This window comes from Kogia breviceps, chromosome 8 (assembly GCF_026419965.1).
Source record: "Kogia breviceps isolate mKogBre1 chromosome 8, mKogBre1 haplotype 1, whole genome shotgun sequence".
Lineage (NCBI taxonomy): Eukaryota > Metazoa > Chordata > Mammalia > Artiodactyla > Physeteridae > Kogia > Kogia breviceps.
The window spans coordinates 100,501,444-100,511,840 of NC_081317.1; positions in this window are offsets into that span (position 1 = coordinate 100,501,444).

The window sequence follows — 10,397 nt, forward strand, 5'->3', positions numbered from 1 at the left end:
CATATGTATTTATTTGCACATGGGAAAGTTGTTGGTTTTGATATAGTAACAATGTTTTATGCTTTATTCTCTGATTTATTTTTTCAACTAGTTTAATGTTAATTACCTTGGATATTCATGCACATAATGACAAGTCACTGATTTTCAATATTTATCATTATTTGTACTTCTATTATGGGCTGAATTTTGCCGGACCCCTCAAATCAATATGCTGAAGCCCTAACCCTGAGTACCTTAGAATGTAACTCTATTCAGAGTTAGAGCCTTCAAAGAAGTAATTACATTAAAATGAGGCTGTTAAGGTAAACTCTAATCCATTCTACCTGGTGTTGTTATAAGAAGCGTTGGCTATGCAAGGAGACACAAGGAATGCATACATACAGAAGAAAGACCATATGAAGACACGGTAAGAGGGCAACACTAAAAAAGTCCCAGAGACCGAAAGCACAATATCATGAATATAAACAACAATAGTGTATTACAGTCATCAAATTTGCTAGAAGACTAGATCCTAATTATCACAATAACCAAAAAGAAATGATAATTATGTGACATGATCAAGGTGCTAATTGTAACTACAATGGCAATCATATTACAATACCTAAATCTACCAAATCAACATGTTTTATACCTTAAATTACACGTTATAGGTCATATCTTTCAATTAAAATTGAAATATATTTCAATTAAAATATGTCAAATATATTTCAATGTTATATGTCAAATATATTTCATCTCTCTTTAGCTTGAGACCATCTGCAAGCCAAGCAGAGATGCCACAGAAGAAACCAATTTACTGACACTTTGATTATGAACTCGTAGCCTCTCAAAGTGTAAGAAAATACATTTCTCTTGCTTAAACACCCAGTCTACACTTTGTTGTTATGGCAGACCCAGAAAACCTATACACCTTATAATGAATTAAACATAATGAGCACAAAAAGTCTGGTGGAGCTATATTAAATAAGTCATAATAGACTTTAACATAAAGATAAATAATAGAGATGAATTATATATAATCATATACTATATATATAATATATATAAATATCTTTTCTGTGTTTTTATTATTTATTCTTTGTAATTCTTATAACCTGTTGTGTGACACCTGTTTTTCCAGACGCTGGATTGACAGCAGGAAAAAAGAAATAAAAATCCCGCTACTCTGCTCTTGGGTTTGTGTTCAGGATTGGTGTGGGGAGCCTATTAGATGGAGTCACAGCAAGAGGGCAAGGGGAGTATGTCCCTACCTGGCAGAAAGTCCTCACCAAGTTGGTGCTGCTCCCTTAGGTGGAGGTGCTTGGTCATGGCTGGCCCTTGGTTCACTGTAAGATAGACCAAAGATGAGCCTTCCTCTCATCTCACTTCACAAATCTTCATGGCAAAACACGAAAAGATCACGCACTTTACAGATGACATAAATACATCTCAGAACCAACCTCAAGAATATTTACATGTCTACAAAATGTCCACCACCCAGCAAGTCTGTAATCCAATGAAAAATGACCAAATTTGACAAGAAAATGGGACCCATGAGGAGCAAAATAAATCAGTTAAAATTGCTGCTAATCTGGTAATTCCCTGGCAGACCAGTTGTTGGGACTCCATGCTCTCCCTGCGGAGGACCTGGGTTCGATCCCTGGTCAGGAACTAAATCCCACAAGCCACATGGCATGTCTGGAAAAAAAAACTTTTTTAATTGTTGCTAATCTGACACAGGTGTTAGAAGGGTATTAATACAGTCATTATCACTGTATTCCATAGATTCAAAAAGTTAAGTAGAAGCATGAAAGATAAAACAAAAGATTCAAACTGAACTTCTAGATGGAGATGAAAACTACAATGCTTGATATAAAAAATAAAATAGATGGGATTAAACAGCACATTATATATTTCTACAGAAAAGACATAGGAAAAAAACAGATGAACTGGTTTGCCAGGCAGAAATTGAGACACAGACATAGAGAACAAACGTATGGATACCAAGGGGAGAAAGCGGCAGGGAGGGTGGGGGCGGTGTGATGAATTGGGCGATTGGGATTGACATGTATACACTGATGTATATAAAATTGACAACTAATAAGAACCTGCTGTATAAAAAATAATAATAATAAAAATTTTAAAAAATCACACACACACACAAAGAAGTCACAGGACGGGAGTTCCTCGGCAGTCCAGTGGTTAAAAACCCAGCTTCCAATGCAGGGGATGCGAGTTTGATCCCTGCTCGGGGAACTAAGATACCACATGCCATGGGACAACTCGGCCAAAGCACCTCAACTACTGAGCCCACACATAACAACTAGAGAGAAGCCCACATACCACACGAAAGATCCTGCATGCCGCAACTAAGAACTGAGACAGCCAAAAATAATAAATAAATATATATATATATATTTTTAAAGTCACAGGACACTTAAAAAATATCTTGGATTAAGTGAACATAGAAACACAACATCAAAATCTATGTGTGCAGGGACATCCCTGGCAGTCCAGTCATTGAGATTCCAAGCTTCTACTGCAGGGGGCGCGGGTTCAATCCCTGGTCAGGAAACTAAGATCCCACATGCTGCATGGTGCAGCCAAAAAAAAAAAAAAAAAAAAAAGTATGATGCAGCTAAAGCAGTTTTCAAAGGAAAATATAGATCCTTATGCCTACACTAGAAGAGAAAAACAAAGCCTCAATTCATGAGCTTAAATTTTATCATAAAAAAGCAAGAAAAGGAAGGGCAAGTTAAACCAAATCAGAGTTTAGAAAATCCTAAGGAGTCCAAAAACTAAATAAATAAAGCTAATAACCAAGTTAACCAAGGTTGCAGAATACAAGATAAGTATGCAAAAATCAGTTGTACTTCTATACACTAGCAATGAACAAGCCGAAAATGAAATAAGGAAAACATTTCCCCTTACGATAGCATCAAACAGAATAAAATACTTAGAATAAATTTAACTAAAGTATAAAACTTACCCACTTAAAGCAACAAAGTGTCACTGAAGTAAATTTGCAAAGACCTAAAGATGTCAATCCCAAACTCCCCATACACACTGCTATATTAAAAACGGATCACCAACAAGGACCTATTCTACACCACAGAACTCTGCTCAATATTATGTAACAACCTAAATGGGAAAAGATTTTGAAAACGAATAGATACATGTATAACTGAATCACTTTGCTGTACACCTGAAACTTACACAACATCATTAATCAACTGTACTCCAATATAAAATAAAAAGTTTAAATAAAAACAAATATAAAGTTCACATTTTCATATGTTTATAGAAATACACAACAATAAAGTGGCAGTTAGGACAGTAAAATATTAAAAAATTAAAAATAAAAGCCCTAAATACATGGAAAGACACACACCTCATATCCAAGGATCAGAAAAGTTAGTACTGTCGAGACGGCAATACTACCGAAATTGAGCTACAGATTCAACGCAACCCCTATCAAAATTACAGCTCTATTCTTTTACAGAAATTGACAAATAATCTTAAAATTCATATTGAAATGCAAGTTATCCAGGATAGCTAAAATAATCTTGATAAAGCAAAGTTAGAGGGCTCTCACCTTTCAATTTCCATTACTCAATGTTTACAGAAAACACTCCTGTTTCTCCCCTATATTACTGGAACACTCTAGTCACAGAACACTTCTGTATTCTCAATACTATTTCACTGCTGGTCACTGAACGTGTAGACGTTTTTCCCATTACCAAACAATTCTGCGACACCAGCAGGGGGTCCTACAATTCAATTCAGTCCTGAGTCTCCCTACCTGGACTCTGCAACACATCTTACAAGTTAGAAGTTCAGTTCGACAAGACTGACCCTCCTTACACTTTCAGATGCCAATTACAAGTCCAGCTTGCTACCTATGCTTTTGACCAACTTGCTCTACATGGGACAGCCTCATCCTCAGGTTCAGTTCATTTGCTAGAATGGCTCACAGAAACTCAGGAAGACAGTCTACTTACTAGATTGCCAGGTTTATTACAAAGTATACAACTCAGAAATAGCCCGATGAAAAAGCTGCAAAGGGCAGTACTTCTATGCCCACTCCAGGAGCATGACCATCCCAGCACCTCCACGTGTTCACCAACACCAAATCTCTCCAAAGCTCTCCATAGTTCAGAGATTTGTATGGAGGCTTCATTATGTAGGAATAATTGCTAGTAGTAATTAAGTGAACCTCCAGCTCCCCACCACCTCCCTAGAGGTCAACGGGTGTGCCTGAAAGTCACAACCCTCTAATGGCTTGATTGGGATCCCTGGCAACAAGCCTACATCCTCAGGGGGGTTCTAAAAGTCACCTCATTAACATGAATTCAAGCTTGGTTGAAGTGGCTTGTTATGAAGAACAAAAGACAATTAATCTCTCTTATTACTTAGGAATTTGCAAGGCTTTTAGGAACTCTGTGCCAGGAACAGGGACGAAGACCAAATATGTCTTTCTTATAAATCACAATATCATACTATGCTACTAAGATATAAGAAGAGACATCATACAAAAAAAAAAAAAACAACCTAAAAAGTGCAATGGAATACAACTGAGAGGCCAGAAATAAACCCTTACATTTATGGACAATTGAATTTCAACAAGGGTGCCACAATTCAATTAGAAAAATAATACTCTTTTCAATAAATGGTTTTAGAACACCTGAATATTCACATGCAAAAGAATGAAGTTGTACCTCTGCCTCACACCATCTACAAAAATTAACTCGAAATGAGTAACAGACCTAAATGGAAAGACTAAAATGGTAAAAAAATGTAGAAAAAAAGAGGAATAAATACTTTTGATTTCTGGTTAGGCAAAGTTTTCTTAATTTGACAAAAGCAAACAAAAGAAAAATAGATCAACTAGATATTATCAAAATAAAAAACTTTCGTGCTTCGAAGAACTCCATGAAGCAAGTGAAAGCAACCCACAACATGGGAGAAAAGATTTACAAAAATTTAACTGATAACGAAGCTTGTACCCAAATCATATAAGAAATCTTACAAGTCAACAACGAAATGACAAATAACCCAATTTATAAACAGAGGATGAATGTGAGCAGACATTTCTCCAAGGAATATATACAAACAGCCAATAAAAAATTAGAACACGAAAAGATACTCAACATGAGGGAGATGCAAATCATGACCATAATAAAATCCCACTTCACACTCACCAGGAGGGCTTTGAAAAAAAAGACAGACAATAACAATGATTAACGGTCCTTGTGGGAAAACTGCAACCCTCATTCATTGCTCATGGGGTGGTAAAATAGCTCTGCTGCCTTGGAAAATGGTTCTGGCAGTTTCTAAATGTGTTGAACAGTTGCGTTATCACCCAGTAATTCCATTCTAAGTATATATAAAGTAGATTGGAAAACTGGGTACACACAAAAATGTTTACACAACTGCTCATGACAGCATTATTCATAACAGTCAAAACAGAAACAACAAATGTCGATCAACTGATCAACGGATCACATGTGATCTATCCATACCACTGAATTATTAGCTTGGCCAGAAACTGAATTGGATTCCTGATACATCGTACAACACTGATCATCAGCCTTCAAAAGGTCATGCTAAATGAAAGAAGCCATTCACGAAAGGGTACATATTTTGTAACTCCATTTATACAAAACCTCCAAAATAAGCAAATCTCTAAAGACAAAGAGTAGATTAGTAGTTCCTAGGAGCTTGGGAGCAGGAATGGAGAGGGAATACTAAAGAGTACAGGGTTCTTTGAGGGTGATGAAATTATTCTAAAATTAAATAGTGGTGATAATTCCACATCTCTGGAAACATATTTTTTAAAAAGCAATGAAGTGTACAAATTAAAAGGGTGAATTTTGGGTACAAGAATTGTACCTCAATAAAATAGTTATTAAAAAAAATTCTGACAAAGAACACTTCAGGTCCACATTGTTTCTGTAGAGAATTCTCGTTTGAATTGTTAAGGAAGAAATGATACTAATTTTAGAGCACTAGGAATAGGAAGAAAAGAAAAGATCTGACAATGAGAAGCTATTAAGGCATATGACTAACATCATACTTAGCAGTGAATAAGTGAATTCTTTCACATGAAATCCCAGCCTGACTGAAAAAGACATTAAAGTGCATAGAGATAGAAAGAGATAAAAAATACGCTTATTTACTGATCACACCATTTAGTATATAAAATCGAAAACAAAAAACTAGAACCCATTAGCAAGTAGCATCCGCACAGGAATTCAAGAGTAAGTTAACATTCTAAAATCCATTTCAGCTACCTCTAAAACTGCCTGATTAAAGAAAATAAGCTATACCTTTACTACAATACGTACCAAAAGATACTCAGTATAAGTCAATATAACTGAGTGTACATTCCTGACTCAAGGAAAATCAATCCTAAAAGGAAAATAACTCACATTGATAAAGACTGCATAAAACAGGCTGAGAGCAATCTGAAATCAAGGGTTAAATCCATCCCACCACAAAGTGGGAAATGAATAAAGAGCTGACCTCAGATATGTTCATTTTCTGTAGCGCTTAGGAAGGTGCAGAGGACTGAACATTCGGCTGTGGGGACAGAAAAAGGACACTGTCAGGACACCTGGCCTGCCTTACAGTTCCTATATTCACCTCCCAATCACATCAGCAGCCCAGCTGAGAAACAGCCTCCCTACAGCATCCCTTTAGCCCTTGAATAGGCAAAGGGAAAGACCCTGTGGAAACACCATCTGTCCATCTAGCAGGCTGAAATGATCACGGGGCTTCAATCGACCACTCTCATTTGGTAAAAATAATTCTCTATGGATTTCAATTGATTTAATTAAATACAAACAAAACATGAACAACAGATGATTGAAGTACAGCAAAGGATGACACTACTTCATTAACATTAACAGTAAAAAAAAAAAGAGACACCGGCTGCATCCTTTATCTATTTTCCTAGCAAAACGGTTTACCCCTTGAGCTAGAGAAGCCACAGAACGCCCAATAAAAAGGAAGCGGTGCTTTATGGCAAAGTTTTAAAAGTTACTACTCTCTAGTGGGCTGAAGTTTCTCAAAAGGGACTCTTGATAAGTTTCTTCTGATGACTGAACGGTATGAATGACTGTTGGACTCCGGGCTCTGTCACAATCCAGGTGAGCCTGGAGAAGTCACCGGCGCTCTCAAACTCGGGACCACCTCACCACCCTGAGACTCGGATCTGCTTTTTGCTTAACGTGTTGAATGCAGATGCTCATACCGCTATCACGAGATAATTGGGAGGCTTCTGTAAACCACACCATGAAAAGAACAAAGTGCCTTCTAAATAACAACATCTACTATCACTTTTTCGCCAGTTAGTACCTGGCACTTGGCTCTTTTTCCAAATGACACCACATCGAATTCTCAGAACAACGCCATGAAGCAGGCATTATTCATAACCTCCTTTGCAGACCTGACTCGTCCCCAAGTTACTTCTCCCGCCCACAGTACACGTGACACAGCGGTAACTGACCGGGTCTCTCCCGCTCCATTGCAGGGCTGCCCAGCACACCCTCCGCCCGCACTTTCTGGCCCGCTTTCACGGCCAGCGTCACCACCGCGCTTTCCCTCCCACTGGCCCCGCCACGTCAGACGCCGGCGGGGCCAGTCATTCCGTCCCCACATGCACCTTCCCCGCTCCTAAAGGTCTCAGCTCCACCTGCCCCCGAGATCAAGAGGCCCGAACCGGGATCGCCCCACCCACCTTCCCAGGGCCCAGGTCCAGGCCAGACCCGGGCACTGCAGTCCCGCCTGGCCAGAGGACAGCCCAAGACGTACCACTTCCACCCCCGCCACAAGAACGCCGCTCTCAGCACAGCTCCAGGCCTCGCGAAGTCTTCCACGACTTTGGCCACGACCAAAGCTCCAGTTTCTGCTCACCTCGAGGCCTCTGCGGGCAGAAGGGATGAGGTGGGGCCTACGTTGCACATGCGCAGAGGAAGCCGCTGAAGACCAGGAACAGTTAAGAGGGAGAGGAAGACTACATGTCCCTTGGCCCCCTGCACCCTGGGTTGACCGTGAACCAAGCAATCAATTTAGTACTCCCGAGCAGAAATACGAGGGGAAATGCTTGTCCCAGGGTCCTGGGGTCCCAGGGGTCCCGAGACCCCTGATTGGGTTGTGTGTCTGAGGCAGGAGATAGATGGGCCCCAAGCCAGGCATTCACAACTCACCTCCCGTTTACATTTCATGGGGCAGGAAAAAGTGGGCTTCCCACACTTACAACTTAGTCTCCTCTTTACATTTGCTGACACAGGAGATAGATGGGCTTCAGTTTAGACATTTAAAATCAGCCTCCTGTTTGCTCTCTGAAATGGAAGTAACAGCAGAAACAGGGTAAATAGTCAGGCTTTGCCTCCTGTGGACACCTTCAGATAACGTCATGGCAGGAACAGAGAGGGGCTAACCCTTGTTTGAGTAAAGGATCAAGAGGTCATATATTTCCCATCCTTGGGCCAAGGGAGACATTGCACATGTGCAGAAAGGTTCCTTGGGGGTCCAAAAGGAGGGGGCACCACCCCAGAATATGTGATGCTAAGGCCATCTCGTAGGCCTCAGGGCTGAAATCCACCTTGGAAAAAAGTTGCACAGGCATATTATTGGGCAGGGTCCTAGGGCAGGTCAGGTGTAGAAGAAGAAACCAGATAATTGCCAAAGGTACACAAAGACCCAGAAGAACTGCCCTATAGAAATGATTTAACAACCTCTTTACTGAGCTCCTCCTCATTGGGGGGGATGCCCACACCCTTTCTTCTATCCAGATGTGCATGTCTGCCTTGCTTCTGTCTTAACTAAACAAACTGTTGCTCTGGGTGCTGTGTCTCTAATAATAAACTTTGTACCTGTTTTTTACACTTTTTGCCTCTGTGAGCACTGGGGGCAAGAGCCGGGCGTGTGGTGGCTAGGATTCCTGGTTTTCATCCAGGCTGCCCAGGTTCCATTCCTGGGCAGGGAATTAAGATCTCACTTCATGCCACCACTCACTGCTGCCTCTCCAAGATCATGTCCACACTGTGGCTCTTAGGCCATCTGTATACTTGGTTCCCAGGGCAAAACTAGGAAAGCTCGTAGCTGAAATCATATTTTCCAAATTGCTAGACCCTGATAGTCCCAAGAAAATATCCTCCTCACGGAACAGAATTTTCCATCTCTGCATTCATTAACCTACTTGGCATCAAGGGGGCATCCTTTGTGAAGGACAAATAGCATATTTTCTCAAAAGTGAGTTCACTCATTTCGTCATCATGGGACAGACTTCTGTTTTCATTTATTACCATTTTCAAACCAAGCAGGATGCTGCAGGGCCTTTCTGGATACAAAAGCCTTTCCCTGTCCTCTGCTCCTTTGGAGGAAAACAGTTTCAGCTCCTACACTGTCGCTGCTGAGTTCCAAAGGACAGAGTCTGACAGTTACTAATAAGGAAGAAGAGAAAATACAGAAACAAAGGAGGGGCAGTCGAAAACAATAGGGCAGCTCTACAACGGGGACCTGTTTCCTCCCCAAGGGATAGACATAGCAATATCTAGGTGTGCGTCTTGTTATGCATAACAAAATGTGCAGGATCGAAAGCCCCCACTCTGCTGGAGGATGCTAACTTCAGATTGAGCACAATATTCCTAAACACCACCCAGTCACCTCATTACCAACCAAAGTCACACATCCTACAGGCTTCCCCCCAAATTGTGCCTATAAAACCTCTTCCACAAAAAATTCATCCAGGGGTTCCGGTCTTTTGAGCATGAGCCACCAGTTCTCCTTGCTTGGTCTTTGGAATAAATCTTTACCTGCTCCAAACTTTGACGATTTTGTTTGTTTGGCCTCACTGTGCATCAGGTACATAAACTTGCATTTGCCAATCATTTCCTATGTAAAAATCCACGAACTCCTAACGTTTAAGGTAAATATGAAAGTATAATGAACTGACAGCCATGCCATGTTTGTTTTATGCAAACCAGATGGCCCTCCTCATGACATGGGCCTATCAAAATACTCAATATTGTTTGCGATTCTTTTTTCATACACCTCCAATTCTGACCTGAGCAAGGCTGTTGAAACATCATTATTCCTTCAACACTTTATGGAGTATTTTCTGTGTTCTTTAATGTAGACAAATATATTTCAACATTTTGTTTTAAATTATACAAAAACACAGGGTCAGTTTAATCAAAAGCATAGTGCTTGATTGGATTATTGGAGGAAGTTTCCACTCTGCATCTCCTTCCCAAACGTAACCAATGTTCATTAGCCTCAACCTTATGCAGTACAGTCCGCTACACAAATACATTTTTCAAATAGGAGCTTTTCTTTTTTCCACTTATTTACAATTCATGTTGACTCAATTAAAGTGTAGTCATATTATCAAGTCAAACCATTTAAAACTA